The following is an 18,295-nucleotide window of genomic DNA, read 5'->3' on the forward strand; positions in this document are numbered from 1 at the left end:
TTACCTTCACAATCAGAGCAGTGTCATGGCTTGATCTAACAATTGGTATTTTAACTTAAATTCTGTTTGAAACCTAGAAGAGAGGAATTTGGAAATTAACATTTAAACAGAGAACAATATGGGATTGTGGAGAAGAAATTCTGAAGTATGTGTGTGTATGGGGGCCAGGGGTCATGTGCTGGGATAGAGTTTGAGAGTTCCAGGTTTTTAGCTATGTCGCATCTTTCCCATGGATGAGATTTGTTTAGCTCACAGAAATTTTTCTTAAAAACAGTTTTAGACTCCAACAGTAAAGGATTTCTGGGGTCTTTTTGGAAACCAGAATCTCCAGATGATGGGCTAACGTTCCCTGTTGCAAGACTCGCTGGGACATATGTTGTTCAATTTGCTCCAGATCTCATCACGCAAGTTTTACTCACTTACCAGCCTGAACCATGTCTTATAGCTTCTAGATTCTAGTGAGAGGAAAAGAGAAACTAAGCCTTTTAGTGTTGGAAAAGGAACCTGAACCCATCTAGTCTATGCCCTTTCCTTTCAAGAAAGAGAAAGCTGGCCTGCCCAGAGTCACATGCCTAGGGAAACCAAGAGAGAGAAAGAGAACTCAGAACTTCCTGCAGCTTTGTGTATTTATCTGGGATGGTTTTGGTTTTGGGTGACCTGATGCAAGTTGTTTAGCCACAAGATGCCTTTCTTGTCATATTTATACAGTAGGTTCCCAGAAAAACATTTAATTTGGCTTTTAATATTCCACATTCATGGTGCATGGGCATGTGACAGGACATAAAAGCCACATCTATTCAAAATAAACAGAACAAGGAATTTCTTGAAGATTATGTATCTATTCTGTACTGTCTAGTATGCTACCATACTACCCACATTTGGTTATTTAGATTTGTATTTAAATTAATTGAAATTGAATACAATTAATTTTCTCCATCTTACTAGTTATATGTTAAGTGGTCAATAGCCATATATGGCCAGTGGCTTGCATATTGGACAATCCGGATATACATTTCCATCATCACAGAAAGTTCTCTTGGACAGCGTTGATGTGGTTGAAACGCCTTTTTTTTTGAGACCTTTCTTATAGCTCTATCTTGCTTTTCTTCATGATAAACAGAATTAATCAGAATTACTTCATGAGCAAGAGTGGAGAATGAAAGCCAGGCATAATGAAAGTTAGATACTGAAGTGAGAAATTTCTAAAAGGAATAAAATTCACCGAATGGGGGTGTTGGAGCAGAATGTGTTTTGCCATGAAATGAAAAGCAGTTTGACGGACTTGTGCTTTTAAGGGCTGACCCTGATAATGTTGTTTCTTTGAGTTTCACGCCATTGCTGTGTGTTAAATGTGTCATGAACAAGTGTGTCCATTTACAGTTGTGGTGGATGGCCACTTGTGATGCCTGCCTGGCCTCCAGCACTGGGAACCTTCCTGTCTCACACTCCATGCAGTCTTCATGGGAATCTCAACCTGAGCAGAAGGGCTCAAGATAAAAAATATGATTCATCCTTCTGGCAGTTCTGAAGAGGCCGAACATTGTTTCCCGGCGTTACTCTGGGGTTTATCTGTCCTGAGATCTGGTTGCTCATTTCACCCTTCCATTTGATGTACTACCTACCTAATTTCCTTCCAAAAAGTGAAAAAAAATTTTTTCTTTATTAAAGTTAGCCAAAACCTGCTTTGTTACATTCAGCCAGATAATCCAAGCCAATATGATGATATGATGCTGTTACTTGAATGTCATGGTGTATGGAAATGAGTCTGGCCCCTCTGTAAGTTTATGTATGTGTATGTTAATTACTCAGTTGTGTCCAAGTCTCTGTAACCCCATGGACAGTAGCCTGCCAGGTTCCTCTGTCCATGGAATTCTCCAGGCCAGAACACTGGAGTGGGTAGCCATTCTTTTCTCCAGGGGATTTTCCAAACCTAGGGATTGAACCCAGGTCTCCTGCCTTGCAGCCACCAGGGAAGCCCCAAGCCTACCTATATACGTGGTCAACCTATCAATCTCCCAGCATGTGGTTATAATTTTGAACCAAGTCCTCTTCTGTGTACTCTGGAAAACTCAGTGTTTATACTATAATTTGGAGCATTAGCCTCTGTCCATGGGATTTCCCAGGCAAGAATATTGGAGTGGGTTACCATTTCCTCCTCCAGCAGATCTTCCTGACCCAGGGATTGAACCTGTGTCTCTGGTGAGTCCTGCATTGGCAGGAGGATTCTTAACCATTGTGCAACCTGGGAAGCCCCATTAAGTGAAGCAGACAGTAAGAAAGTAGACCATGGCTTTAGAATTGAGGTAGATGAAAAGGGTGGCATCTGGGCCTGCAGATATAGAACTTAGGAAGCTCTGAACGAAGGCTCTGGGTCCACTCATGGCCACTCCCACTTCTCGACTGAGAGTGTTTCATTTATCCTCCTGAAAGTCTTCATTGTCTCTTCCTGATTCCTTTAGCCCTCTGAGTTTTGCTGTGCTTCTGTTTACTGCCAGCATATTTTCTAATGAGGACAGAGGAGATCTGCAGCAGCCTTGGCTGTACATTTCCAGTAAGCAGTTGGTGGACAGAGCAGATGTTTCTGCATTTACACCAAGTGCAATTGAGTTTTGAATTAGGAGCACATAGAGAGGGGAAACCTTCCAATTCATATCACACCAGGGCCAGAGACGGACATTTATAGCATTTCAAGTAAATGCTATACACTCAAACTGCAGTGAGTTTTAGGGGGTGCTGAACAGTATGAATGCATTCATAAGTAATTTTTGTGGGTTAAAAATGTTGGGTTGTATACTGGAGTCTCATGTTTAGTGACCCTCCAATTTTTAATTAGTAGCCTTTTCCCCTCCGTCAAGTACTAGCCAAAAAAAAAAAAAAAAAATTGGGACAGCATAAACCAAACAAAATTCCTGCAGATAAAGAGCCTCACCATTTGAACACCAATTTAAACAAACCATATTGCTATGCTTTTGTTGCCATATTCCTTTTAAATTGTTACTCTTTACTAATTTTTAGGTCTAAATCAATTCAATTCAGTTCAGTCACTCAGTCGTGTCCGAATTTTTGCGCAGCATGCCAGGCCTCCCTGTCCATCACCAACTCCCAGAGTTTACCCAAACTCATGTCCATTGGGAGAAGGCAATGGCACCCCACTCCAGTACTCTTGCCTGGAAAACCCCATGGATGGAGGAGCCTGATGGGCTGCAGTCCATAGGATCGCTAAAGAGTCAGACACGACTGAACAACTTCACTTTCACTTTTCACTTTCATGCATTGGAGAAGGAAATGGCAACCCACTCCAGTGTTTTGCCTGGAGAATCCCAGGGGCAGGGGAGCCTGGTGGGCTGCAGTCTATGGGGTCGCACAGAGTTGGACACGACTGAAGCGACTTAGCAGCAGCAGCAGCAGCATGTCCATTGAGTCAGTGATGCCATCCAACCATCTCATCCTCTGTCGTCCCCTTCTCCTCCCATCCTCAATCTTTCCCAGCATCAGGGTCTTTTCAAATGTCAGCTCTTTACATCAGGTGGCCAAAGTATTGGAGTTTCAGCTTCAGCATCAGTCCTTCCAATGAACACCCAGAGCTGATCTCCTTTAGGATAGACTGGTTGGATCTTCTTGTAGTTCAAGGGATTCTCAAGAGTCTTCTCCAACACCACAGTTCAAAAGCATCAATTCTTCAGTGCTCAGCTTTTTTTTTTCTTTTTTTTAAAATTTTATTTTATTTTTAAACTTTACAATATTGTATTAGTTTTGCCAAATATCGAAATGAATCTGCCACAGGTATACCCACGTTCCCCATCGTGAACCCTCCTCCCACCTCCCTCCCCATACCCTCCCTCTGGGTCGTCCCAGTGCACCAGCCCCAAGCATCCAGTACCGTGCATCGAACCTGGACTGGCGACTTGTTTCATACATGATATTATACATGTTTCAATGCTATTCTCCCAAATCTCCCCACCCTCTCCCTCTCCCACAGAATCCATAAGACTGATCTATACATCGGTGTCTCTTTTGCTGTCTCGTACACAGGGTTATTGTTACCATCTTTCTAAATTCCATATATATGCGTTAGTATACTGTATTGGTGTTTTTCTTTCTGGCTTACTTCACTCTGTATAATAGGTTCTAGTTTCATCCATCTCATTAGAACTGATTCAAATGTATTCTTTTTAATGGCTGAGTAATACTCCATTGTGTATATGTACCATAGCTTTCTTATCCATTCATCTGCTGATGGGCATCTAGGCAGCTTTCTTTATAGTCTGACTCTCACATCCATTCATGACCACTGGAAAAACCATAGCCTTGACTAGACGGACCTTTGTTGACAAAGTAATGTCTCTGCTTTTTAATATGCTGTCTAGGTTGATCATAATTTTCCTTCCAAGGAGTAAGTGTCTTTTAATTTCATGGCTGCAATCACCATCTGCAGTGATTTTGGAGCCCTCCAAAATAAAGTCAGCCACTGTTTCCACTGTTTCCCTGTCTATTTGCCATGAAGTGATGGGACCGGATGCCATGATCTTAGTTTTCTGAATGTTGAGCTTTAAGCCCACTTTTTCACTCTCCACTTTCACTTTCATCAAGAGGCTCTTTAGTTCCTCTTCACTTTCTGCCATAAGGGTGGTGTCATCTGCATATCTGAGGTTACTGATATTTCTCCCAGCAAGCTTGATTCCAGCTTGTGCTTCATCCAGCCCTGTGTTTCTCATGATGTACTCTGCATATAAATTAAATAAGCAGGGTGACAATATACAGCCTTTATGTACTCCTTTTCCTATTTGGAACCAGTCTGTTCCATGTCCAGTTCTAACTGTTGCTTCCTGACCTGCATACAGGTTTCTCAAGAGGCAGGTCAGGTGGTCTGGTATTCCCATCTCTTTCAGAATTTTCCACAGTTTATTGTGATCCACACAGTCAAAGGTCTAAATCAGTCAAGTGTATTTTAATTTATGCCTTTTAAATTAACATCCAAACTCAAATCAAGGTCATGAACATCAGTAAATACATAAGCCAGTAGAAATGGAAGGATTTATTTATGCAGGACCACTTTACAAGGAGGAAGAGTTTCTCATCATTATTTGAGATTTCCAAAATGAGAGAATGCCCCCAAATAATCAACATGGTAATATATTATTTTGAAAGCTCTATATCAATATGCATGGTTCGGTTGTAATCACTACTTGAATAAAAGAGGAAACAAAAATGATAATCGTAATTTAGGGCAGAAGCCCTGATTCCATGCTAGAACCCTACCCCTTAGGACAGTATTGTTCATGACATCAGAAGGTGGCCATGGGCTTCCAATGCCCAAACCTTCACTTCTGGTAGGCAGTATTTCTTAGATGTCAAATCTGTGCCTGGAAGACAGCTGATCACAGACTGTAGTTATATCAATTCTTGGTGCTGAGATCATCTAATGGCATTGCACAAGGACAGCTGCAATATAATGTGATGTTGCTGTCCTCCATTTCATGCTGTACCTAATTTTTTTTTCTCTCCCTGTAACATTGATTGATTCGGTAGCGGAGAATGTTTGCTTTCCAGCTGGCAGATCTAATTGTAAATAAACAGCTGCTAGCTGCATTTAGACAGTGGATGATGTTGGCAGGTACAAGAGCAGGGTGTGCAGGATGATTTAAGGCCTGTGCAGTGGAGTGTGTGGAAGGCCGTGGGACCAGATGCAGGCAGGAGGCTTTCAGGTACAAAGTCCTCTGTGGCTCAGAGGAACCTCAAGGCAAAGTTTTTACATTTTAATATAAAATAAGGGCTGGTGCATGGATGTGAGGGCCTGTGAAGGCCAAGGTTATGGACTAAATATGAGTAAAATATAGATACTCTGTTTCCTAGGAGTCCTTTTTGTTTTTGAAGAGCGAAGTCATATATTAGGTTAATTATCGAGAATAATTTCCCTGGACGAGGTAGATTTAAAATTCTGGAATGAAAACAGCAAGAAGATGAGTATGTGGAGGAGAATTCTTCCTGGTCTATGAGATGATGTGAACAGTAACAGCAGCAATAACAAAAATGCCAGGACCTCAGTAGAGGTCATCACTGTAGTTATAGCCATGTCTTTGCCTAGATCAACCCCAGCATCTTCATGTATGGGACACTTAGCACAGGAAAGTCGAATTTTCCCCCAGACACTGAGTGTTTTAGACTATAAACAGCAATGCTTGTACAGCTTAGGAAGGAACTTTTCCAAGTATCAGTCATTATCCTAGGTGTCAGCCAAAATTGTGGCATCACTGGTCACCTGAGCCTAAAATCTATAGTGATTATCCTCTTGTTTTCTCTAATGTGAGGACCTCACTTGGCCAGTGCCTTCCTCTCACTATTGTCATAAATCTGTGTTCCTTCCTTCTAGACTGGAGATGGCCCCTTCCATGGCTCAGAAGATCTTAAGCAGGCCTTGTTTTACCTACCCTTATACCTGGAGCCAGCGTAGGGTCCTGGACAGGTAAAAGATGGATGTTGGTGTGAAGGAAAATTCTCCAGAGCTAGCCTAGGAGGGACGAAGGAGAGACTGAATGGAGCCAGATCGGGGTATCCCTCTGACCCAGAACAGTGGCGGGCCACTCCACTCTTCCACATTACAGAACTAAGGATATAAAATGTGCTTCAAACAAGGAGAATCTCAACTGTGTGACTGGACCAGCAGCAAGAATGAGTGGAGAGGTGGGTAGGCGCAAATTATCTGGTGGCATCTGAAAGGTTACAGCATCTCCCAGTACTGACCCTCAGCTGCTCCCTAGCCCTGTGGAGTGAAGACAGGCTCTGGGCAGAACAGCAGCACAGTCGTGGATAATGTGGAACTGTGACCTGGAGACTGGGAGGTGACCTAGTAGTGTTCCTTTTTTCTTTCTGGTTTCTCCTTGGTTTTTGTCGTAAGCTCTCCTTCTTTCTTGTACTTTGCGCCAGAATGTTCTGGATGTTTCATGTTCTTTTTTCTTTCCCCCTTCCCTCTACTGCATTTTCTATCTGTTTATTTTTTGTTACAAGCAATGTTTAGGTCTTCACAACCTTTCTTCTAGTCTTCTTGTTTTTACGCCTCTCAACAGAGGTTGTTTCCTCCCTCAAGTCCAATTTCCTGTTCATTATCTGCTCTCAGGCATTCACAAAGCATTTTGGCATGTTAAAAATCAGTTGACAATTCTCCCTGGAGGGAAACTGTTTTCTTTCCTGAAACGCTTTATATGTGGGAAGGGAGGGTGAGGTAGCCCACTGGTGATCTCACCTCCCAGTCTCCAGGTCACAGTTCCACATTCATCAAAACCCCTCGTGGGGGCACTTACCTTTACCTGCATTTAATAGCAGGACTGTCTAGGCTGGGAGAGACTTAGTAACTTGCCAGAGGCTACAGAGCAAATCATGGAACAATCTGGATTGATTTTCATCTGTTGGGCTCCAAAGGCCACATTCACTCCACTATGCATGGGGGTGAGGTTTGGACACTCCAAGGGCAGAATGTCTTGTCACTTCCAGCCCTCTCAGGGTCCAGAGAAGTAGTATTCATAGGCATGGAGGAGGAAGACTTTAAGCTATAAACCGTGCATCATAATCTACTTTATAAAAGCCTGTTGGCCTGGCCTCAATTTATTCTCCTTCTGAAACAGCCTGATGATCTGTAATGATGAGAATTTGAATCCATAATCTGAATTTACTTAACAAGATAATTAAATATTTAAAGTCAGTTCATTTGGAGGCTAGAAGGGATTATAGATAGCACACACATAGATTTCCGTCCCTCTGTTAGTATGCACAGCAGCACATTCTTAATTTTGGTTATAGCTGTTTTGCAGGTCTCATATCTCTGCATTTTCCATGGCAATTAGGACTGGAGGGAGCTTGTGGTGTCCTTGGAACTGAGAGAGAAGTGAAGTTATGACACCAAATAATACAAAATGGGCCTAGTCCTCATTGCAGTAGAAACCACTCAGAAAAGTTAATTAAACTCAGGAAATAAGCTGCAAGATAATTAAGTTTTGGCCTAATTTTACACTGCAGGCATTCTATATTGTTTTTGCAAGGGTCCAAAGGAACATGGGATAGAAAATCGCCAGGTTGTGGGTTTGATTCATAAAGGATCATTATCTGTAGTTAAATGGAAAGATAAAATGGTAATGTGTGGGCAGCAAATTGTATTTTGTTAGGTTAAAGTGATCATTGTGCTACACATAGAAAATGTTTATAATTTCTTTTAATTATCAGTAGAAGTGAGACTTGTCAGTATGTCTAGTGTAGGAAATGATAAATGTGTAAACCACAAATCCAAGAAACGTGACATTGTGTTTTCTAAAATAATGGTAAATAATCAACTTATTGTATTTTGTGAGCTTGAGTATATTTTAAACCCAAGGGCTGGAGGCAGCCTTGATCACTATCTTATTACCTCATGTATAAGAGAATAAAAAAAAGCCTGTCCCAAGTCAACAGCCAGTTCCTTAGCTCAGTGCTCCTTTTGGACAAAGTAGAACATTTATTTAAAAATTGACCTGGGATTTACCTTGTTTCATCCCTATATATTTTTTTCTTTGCCTTAAAAAAAAATTATCTTGTAAGACAGGAAGAAAATAAACCAAAATCTATCTGTTGGCTGCCAAAATGAATCAAGTCAACTTTATTTCTTATTTACTCTTTCTGGGAAGTTCTGAGTCAAGACAACTAGCCTTTGGTGAAATTTGATCAGTGGCCATTCTTAATGTTCAATGCTATGTTATTTCCCCTGCTGGTTGATTCCAAAAAGGATTCTCCAGGGTTCTTTCTTTCATTGTACATAGTTTTACTGAAATTTTGCAAGTAACTTGGGATTTCGGAATACGTTGGAAGGTAAAGAAGTAAGCAGTCTAGATGTACCATGGTGATCACTTTGTAATGTATAGAAATATCAAATCACTATGTTGTGTGTCTGGAACTAACATAGTGTTGTAGGTCAAGTATATTTCAATTAAAAAATATGTAGACATTGGGAGGAAGTGTATAAAAATGCTAATGATGGTTATCTCTAGAGGGTAAGGATTATGGATGTTTGCTATTTTTTACTTTATGCTTTTATGTATTTCTAGTTTCTATATTGAAGATATATTGCTTGTAAAATTATAAAGAAAATAAGAAATGTCATTAAAAAAAAGAAATCACCAGGGCAAAACAGATACAAATGTAACAGGATGTCAAATGAGATTTCTCCTACTATTTCATAGTTTTGATCTAAGAGCCCAAAGCCGAAGGCAGTTGGCCCTGATGTAGTCCAATGTTCTGCAGAGGGTGACAGAATGGCCAGAGTTCCACCACTATAATGAAGATCAGAGTTGCATCTATTTGCATCATTTACATCATGAGCTATCCTATCCATCCAAACTGCTGATCTGGATGGGGCAAAGAGAGAGTCAGAGCAATGGCCAGATTTCTCCATTCTTAGAAAACCATCTCAAATGGAATTAGAGAAGTCATTAAGGAAGAGATCCATGGCTGTTGTAGCACACCTGGTTTATTGGGGTATATTTACGCTCCCTAAACTGACATACCTGCTGTCTACTTAAATAGGATCCACAAGATGGGGACCATATAATCTAATGCAAGAGACTTCATGGCCTTGGCTCCTTAGAATGTCAGTGTGATTTGGGACGCTGGTCTCATGGAATGGCTGCTGGACTTTTAAGAACCAAAATTAATATGATGGTAGCTGATTGTACTTAATGAATTTACTAGGTAGTTACTTTGTGCCAGGCACTGTTCCAAGCACTTAACATGTACAAACTTATTTAGTGCTCAGAAAGAATTCATGATTTAAGTATTTTCCCCACATTAACTGAGAAAATGATGACTCCACCAAGATTACGCAACTGGCAGGCAGTTGAGTTTCTCACCTGGATGCCATTCTACCTCTTGTGTGAAGAGCATTCTGATTGCCTCAACCGTACACTCTGCATCAGAGCAATGACCCAGTCCCTGGGTGCTGGACACCACCTGACAAAAGGCCTACTGCCTCCTGTCATTGATGAGCAATGACTTCAAGGTCACAGCTGTCTCTCCAGGGCCCCTGAGGTGGGGGAAGGGAATGAGAGTGCCTAAACTTCATAATTGAGAACAGGAGACCTGGCCCTTGCCCATCTTTGCTGGGATACTGGACTTCGTAACCTTGCTTGCATCCACTGTTCATGGGACCATGTAGCATGCTCTCCTTTGGAAAATTACTAAACATAGGATTAGCAGCACCTGGAAATGTCAGGAAGGCCCGACAAAGTCTGAAGCAAGTAAAAAATATTTTTATTTGCAGGTTCTCGGGTAAGGTGACAAGCCTAGGAAAATAGGTACTTTTAATTCCCCAAGTGGGGAAAACAGAGCCAGTTTTCTTGACATAATTATCGTTTCATCTGTTCAAGGTATGGAGAATGCCAACTACTGTCCCAGAATGGACCCGAGTAATTGAAACCAGTTGTGAGTGGAAATTCTAGAAGGGTAATACTAGAACTTACACGGCTTACCATTATTTAGGTGGTTGTCTGAAGAGTTCATGCAAAATAATTTGGAGTGCTGGAGGTAATTGGAGAGACCCCTAATATCATTAAAGGTCTGAAAGATGCCAGGTAGGCAACTATTTTGCTTTTCAAATTTTCCTTGTGGTCATTTTAAATGATTTTGAGAGACTAACTACAAATTGCTGCTGATGTAATAAAACTGTTCCTGCCATTGTTAATACAGGACTTGAGATTGTTTCAATTCTGGAAAAGCTATCCAATATGCCCTGTAATATTAGCAACAGATTTGGCCAGTGCATTTATTTCTACATCTGTACATAAAAAAATCACCACTAGCAATTTGCATCTACCTGCGCAGGACAGTAATATATTTTCACTGTCTTGTCTCAAGGGTGTGTAAATTTTCTTGCTCTCTGTCACACTGTTGAAAGAAGGGATTTTAAATCACATGGAAACTTGAAAGCTTTTCTTTCACCTATTACAGAGATGATGTATTAATTAGGGGAAATAGGAGAGCTGTTTTCTGTATTTTCTCCTCCTTTATTGAGTTTATGACCTTCAGGGGATGGCTGAGTAAATACAAGAAGGCTCATGAGCCCGTAGTCCCCTCTGTGGGTATTCTACTCTTTCAAGCCTAGAGAGAAGCACCCATTTAGACTAAAACCAAACTCCTCTGGCTTAAACCTCCCTCTTATGATTATAAATTATTTTACAAGACTTTTATTGTTAGAGCTGGGCTTGGAAAGGGGCACACATTAGGATTTTCCTGTTTCCTTATTAGGAATAGGTTTTATCCCCAGCCATTTCTGCAGCAAAGTGATTTGAATACTGTATAGCATTACCTCTTTATTGATTTGTAGCTGTTTCTGCTTGTTTTATATTCTGTTGATAGTGCCTGAAAATGTCTGTTATTGTGTTAGGGGTGCTGGAGTGGGATCAAGAAAGAGGTGTCAGTTCCCGAGCTCCCAGCAGTGACTGTCAGCAAGGGACAGAAGGTGAATGCAGCTTGTTAGGCGTATGGCAACAGCAAAGAAGCAGGCTTCTATGTAACCTGTTAGGGATGGGTAAGAAATGAATCTTGTGGTCTTAAATACATAGAAATATGACTGTTGGAAAAGGAAAGAGTTGAGGAGGCTAGACCATGTTATGACTTGGGTTAGGCACATAAACTATCTGACTTGGTTTTACATAAAGAGCTGATCCCCAGATGCTGGAGGAGTTGTGATCATACAGTTGACTTGGGTCACATAAAGGGTTTAGAGTTTGAAAGGAAACTTAGATATTTTCTTGTTAATTTTCTATACATAGAAATGAAGGCCAAGAGAATTTAAAGCGATGGCTGAGTCAGGCTAGAATCGACTCCTGATGGCCAGTCCAGCGCATTTCTGTTGACTCCTTTTGAATATCATCTGTAAAGTCTCTGAAGTAATGTCCCTGAAAAAATCAATTTTATGTTGATAATTATTGACTGTTATAAAGAGTGAAAAGTCACAACTGTGTCTTCTACCAAAATGTTGCTATAATCACCCTTTAGTGGTGAGAGGCAGCGTAACACCTGACCCAGACCTTCTGGGAGAATATTCCAGCCCTGCCTCTGATTACAGAGAAGTCTCAGCCTTCACGGGTCACAGTGTCCTCCTCTGAAAGCGAACTTTTCCCCTGCCCAGACAGTGTGTTTTCGAACTCTAGGATATTTGCTGATCTGATAAGTGAAAAGAGTTATCTCAGTGTAGTTTCGACATACATTTATTTATCATGAGTGAGATTGAACATTTAAAAAAATGTGAATTATATAAAATAATATGTAAAACAGTAGAGTGTCAAGCACAAGTGACTGTTGTTAGTCAAGACCATTCTTTACTATTTTATTTTAATGAACAATACATTAACATAGATCAAAGATCCAAAGGTGTAAAAGTATAGAGTGCGAAGTCGGCTTCCTCACTCTGTCAGCAATCCAGTCTGCTCCCTGGTAGCAGTTATTTTCATATAGCTCCTTCTAGTAATTTTATGTGTACATAAATAGATGTGTAAAGAGGTTTTTATTCACTTCAATAAGCTGTATCATACTATGTAGAATGGATTTACCATAATTCATTTTACTTGACATTTGTTAACATAAATTTAGGTTAATACCAATCTTTTGCTATTATTAATTATACTGTGACAGATTACCTTGGACATATTAAAAATGGGCAGAAGAACTGGATAGATATTTTTCTAAAGAGGAAATGAAGATGGCCAACAGGCATATGAAAAGAAGCTCAACTTCACTAATCATGAGAGAAATGCAAGTCAGAACCACAATAGGTGTCACCTCACATCTCCCAGCAGGGCTGTTATCAAAAAGAACACAAATAATAAATTTTGGTGAGGGTGTGGAGAAAAGAGAACCTTCCTGCACTGTTGATGAAACTGTAAATTGGTGTAGCTGTTGTGGAAAATAGCATGGAGTTTCCTCAAAAAACTAAAAATGGAACTAGTGTATGATCTAGCAATACCACTCCTGTTTATATATCTGAAGAAAACAAAAACATTAGTTTGAAAAGATACACCCCAATGTTCATAGCAGTATTATTCACAATAGCCAAGATATGGAAGCAACCTAAGTATCCATCAACATGCAAGGCGATAAAGAAGATGTGGTATATATAGAGAGAATGGACTACTACACAGTCAAAAAAGAGAATGAAAATTTGCCATTTGCATAACATGGATGGGCCCAGAGGGTATTATGCTTAATGAAATAAGTCAGAGAAATGAAAATACTATACAATATCACTTATATGTGAAATATAAAAAATACAACAAACTAGTGAATTTAACAAAAAGAAGCAGACTCATAGAGAAAGAATTAGTGGTTACCAGGGGAAAGGAGAGGCTTCCCTAGTAGCTCAGCCTGCAGTGCAGGAGATTCCGGTTCAATTCCTGGGTCAGGAAGATCCCTTGGAGAAGGGATAGACTACCCACTCCAGTATTCTTGGGCTTCCCTGGTGGCTCAGATGGTAAAGAATATGGTAAAGAACAGACTTTTGGAATATGTGGGAGAAGGCAAGGGTTGGACGATATGAGAGAATGGCATTGAAACATGTGTATTACCATATGTAAAATAGATGACCAGTGCAAATTTGATGCATGAAGCAGGGCACCCAAAGCTGGTTCTCTGGGACAACCCAGAGGGATGGGGTGGGAAGGGAGGTGGGAGGAGGGTTCAGGATGGTGGGACACATGTACACCCAGGGCTGATTCATGTTGATGTATGGCGAAAACCACCACAATATTGTAAAGTAACTAGCTTCCAATTAAAAGAAAGAAAGAAAGAAAGGAAGAAAGAAAGAAAAGAAGAAAGAAAGAAAGAGTGCTACTCTCCACGTGTGGGCTTCTCGTTTTGGTGGCTTTTCTTGTTGCGGAGCATGGGCTCTAGGGTACTCTGGCTTCGGTTGTTGTAGCTTGTGGGCTTAGTGGTTGCTGCTCTCGGGCTCTAGAGCACAGGCTCAATAATTGTGGTGCATGGGCTTAATTGCTTCGTGGCATGTTGGATCAGGGATTGAACCTCTGTCTCCTGCTTTGGCAGGCAGATTCTTTACTACAGAATGACCCAGGAAGCCCCCATGTATAACTTTTGATTTCCTTCAAACTTAACTACTAATAGCCTACTGATGACCACAATCCTTACCAATAATATAAAAAAATTAACACATAATTATATGTTATATGTACTACGTACTGTATTCTTACAATAAATAAGCTAGAGAGAAGAAAATGTTATTAAGAAAATTGTAAGCAAGAGAAAATACATTTACAATACTATACTGTATTTATCAATACCATATGTTTACCTCGTCTGTTTATAAGATGGATCACCTGTCAGCACCTGTATCAATATCGTCTTATATGATACAAAACACTGTAGGTGTTATGTGTATTACTAATACTAGGCATCAAAAATGAAAAAGTAATGTGAAAAAGAGACTCATATTTATATACAAGTAAAATGATTTGTACGTTGGTAATGAAGCTGCAGTGTGATTGCTTTATGGTAACTCAGTGTAATCAACAGGATTGCTTCATGATAGCCTAGCCTATTAAAGCAGTTTTCTGTATACATTAACTTTTTACCAAATAGGTTACTAAATTTATGTATTTATTTAATTTATGGCTTCTGTAATTGTGACATGTTTGGAAAGGCCTTCTCCATTCCAGTACTGTATTAAACCCCTGGATTTGTCTGGTACTTCTATTTTTTGTAAAATATGTAAATGTGTAATCCATTTGGAATTAGCTTAGAGTAAATAGTGAGGTCCATGTCTAAGTTATCAGAGAAGGCAATGGCACCCCACTCCGGTACTCTTGCCTGGAAAATCCCATGGATGGAGGAGCCTAGTAGGCTGCACTCCATGGGGTCGCTGGGGGTCGGACACGACTGAGCGACTTCACTTTCATGCATTGGAGAAGGAAATGGCAACCCACTCCGGTGTTCTTGCCTGGAGAATCCCAGGGACGGGGGAGCCTGGTGGGCTGCCATCTATGGGGTCGCACAAAGTCGGACACGACTGAAGTGACTTAGCAGCAGCAGCATGTCTAAGTTATAATTTTCTTTTATCTTTTAAATGTTTAATATGTTGTCCTAATACTTTTTCTGGCCTAGCATTTTTTAATGAAAATGTCTCCTTCATTAGATGGTAAATGAATAATAATATTTCTATTGACTGAAAATTAGACACCATGAATAAAGTAAAATATTTGCTGGGCTTCTGAAAATGTAGAACAATATTTGAGCTAATAAAAGAAAAACGGCCCTTTTCCCTTCCTTCCTTCCTCCTTTCCTCCTTCCCTGTGTTCCCCCTTCCTTTCCTAGGTGAAGTAGGATTTGGAATTAGGTAAATCATGAAAAAGTATACAGCTTTAAAAATGAAGAATTGAAGAATTATATTTAAGTTATGAATGTAATTATTTTCCTTTCAATATTTCTTTAAAGTGTGTTATTTCATTACAGGTGTTATACATTATAGTGTACAGCAAGCTCTCTTTAAGTCCCTACTTGAACATTTGAGGTTGCTTATAACTCTTCCCTCTAATATGGATAAAATTCTAAAATGAAGAGGGTGCATTTACCATTTTCTTTGGGAGAAATCTTCATTTCTCTACTTAATCAATGTGTGTTAACAATGTCAAATGGGTGAGTATTCTGACACATGGTCAATGAAAACAATGAAAGAATGTGGTTTGATCTTTGTAAGTGGTTTCTATTACACTTGAGGAGTCCCTCAAATGATATATATGTGCATATGTTCACAAACCAAGACTTTTCCTCCTGTTTTCTTTATTTTCTTAAAAACATATAACTTTTTAAGGGGAAATAGACTAGATTCTAAGATGTATTTACAGTCCTCATAATATCTATTCAGAAAACTAATATTGAATCCTCTTTATATATTATGAATGACAGGAGAACTAATAAAAATAAAACAATACCTTTTTTTCTTTGTTCTGTTATTTTGTTCTATGATTTTAGGTAACTATATTCACCCTAGGAAATCTTTTTTATACTTTTACAATCTGAGATGTATAATAAACCATTTATATCTTTCCATGTTTCAGAACCCTGAAGCCTGTATTTGAAAACTGAAGTAAGCAATTTCCGCAACAGCAATGTTTCATTTTTTTTCTTTTTTTCTGGACTAGTTATATTGAAAGCTGGCTTTTCTCTTTCCTCAGAAGTATTGCTACTAAACCTTATGAATTAAATTTAATACTACAAGCCAAAATATCTGTGTTTTTCCATTTTCTGCAACCATAAAAATATTACTGGTAGAATTACTTTGTGAGTCAAGCCTTAGGCTCTGAATGTCACTGGATTTCTCCTGTCTGGAGATTTTTCATTTTCAATTAGACTGAAGCACAGATTCAATCCAGGTGGAAGAACTTTTTCAAAAGTAAGAAATGTAAGTACAACCTTTTTCTTCAAGGTAGAAAACTGCTGAGCTCTTCTGTTAACAATGCTTTATATGAGAATTTGGGAAAAGGTCTTCATTTTTTCTGTTTTTCTTTGAAAAAAATTAGTTTACATTAAAATATGTCCTGTGTACTCAATGAGGCATTGATATCTCTGTGTACTGTTAGAGTGTCCCAACATATGAAGACACTTAGTGTGCAGAAGCCTTGAGCTCCCTTTTGCTGTTTGTCTTATTGCCACTGGACATGTGATGTAGGAAGTGGAAATTCATTTTACTCCTCCTACAGTTGAATCTGTTTTTTAAAATGAGAAGATTCATCCCAGGAAGCATTTCTCACCAAGAATGAACTTTGAATTCTTCTTACATATGATGATGCATATGTAGGAATAGCAATGATCATTTCCTACATTTCATCATCAGGTAGTCTAGCCTTGAAATTAAGAATTTTAGTAAGTATGTGGGTGTGGGTGGGTGTGTGTGTGTGTGTGTGTGCGTGCACGCTCAGTTGTGCACTCTTTGTGACCCCAAAGACTGTATCTGGCCAGGCTCCTCCCTCCATGGGATTTCCCAGGCAGGAATATTGGAGTCGGTTCCCATTCCCTTCTCCAGGGTATCTTCCCGATCCAAGGATTGAACCCACATCTTCTGTCCTGGCAGGTGGATTCTTTACCACTAGCACCTCCTGGGAAGCTTAGTAAGTTTAATACGAAAGTAAGTTTAGTAAGAAGGCTAGGATGGGAGGACAGAGGTCATGGTAGACTAAACAGTGGTTTTACATTTTAAGTCAGAGGACAGTAATGCTCATTGAGCCTTGAAGGCAATGGCACCCCACTCCAGTACTCTTCTTGCCTGGAAAATCCCATGGACGGAGGAGCCTGGTAGGCTGCAGTCCATGGGGTCGCTAGGAGTCGGACATGAGTGAGTGACTTCACTTTCACTTTTCACTTTGATGCATTGGAGAAGGAAATGGCAACCCACTCCAGTGTTCTTGCCTGGAGAATCCCAGGGACGGGGGAGTCTGGTGGCCTGCCATCTATGGGGTTGCACAGAGTCGGACACGACTGAAGTGACTTAGCATAGCATAGCATAGCATAGTTAATTGAGAAAGTTTAGACTGTATCAAGTTAAGTTTTTTTCTTTTCTGGGGTTGTAACCTGATATCTACTGTCAATCTGATTGTCATGCTTGGGTAGACAATGCCTTTTCTTTTTGGAAGTTTTTAAGAATCTCTTTATTTTTGTTTTATGAACAATATATCTCAGCATGGATTTTTAAATAAATTTTTCATGTCTGGTACTCAATGGGCTTTTCAAGCTGAGGTTTCATGTCCTTCTTTAGTTTTGTATAATTCTCTGCAATTATCTCATTGAACATAGCTTTTCCATTTGTTGCTTCTTACAGCATTCTTACATGCGTGTTGGGACTTCTATATCTATCTTCTAAATGTCCATATCTTATCTCCTTATGTTGTGCTTTGGGAGATTTACTCAATTTCATTTTCCATTTGGCAGTTTTCTCTTTGGCTGTGCCCAATATACTATATGCTTCCCAGGCGACACAGTGGTAAAGAATCTGCCTGCCAATGCAGGAGATGGGGGTTCAATTCCTGGGTTGGGAAGTTCCTCTGGAGAAGGAAATGGCAACCCAGTTCAGTATTCTTGCCTGGAAGGTTCCATAGACAGAGGAGCCTGGCAGGCTACAGTCCATGGGATGGCAAAGAGTTGGACATGACTGAGCAACTGAACATACACTCACACACACACACAATATGCTATGTAGTCTACTTGTTGAATGTTTAAATTTCAATGATTACACTGTTCTTTTCTAGGTTTCCCTTCCTTCGTGACTCTTGCTTTT

The 18,295-nt window shown here is 39.9% G+C and overlaps 1 long non-coding RNA gene across 2 annotated transcripts in view; it reads left to right on the forward strand.

Annotated features, from left to right (window-relative positions):
• Positions 1-10,397: 10,397 nt before the first annotated feature.
• Positions 10,398-18,295, forward strand: part of LOC104969133 (uncharacterized) — a 145,095-nt gene continuing 137,197 nt past the window's right edge. The window contains exons 1-2 of one of the 2 annotated variants that reach the window (XR_807733.4): positions 10,398-10,589; positions 16,083-16,426. This is a non-coding gene — a long non-coding RNA (uncharacterized lncRNA). The remainder of the gene's footprint in view (positions 10,590-16,082; positions 16,427-18,295) is intronic. The other variant, XR_807732.4, reaches the window with a different exon arrangement.

The sequence above is a fragment of the Bos taurus genome, chromosome 7 (assembly GCF_002263795.3).
Source record: "Bos taurus isolate L1 Dominette 01449 registration number 42190680 breed Hereford chromosome 7, ARS-UCD2.0, whole genome shotgun sequence".
NCBI classification, from domain to species: domain Eukaryota; kingdom Metazoa; phylum Chordata; class Mammalia; order Artiodactyla; family Bovidae; genus Bos; species Bos taurus.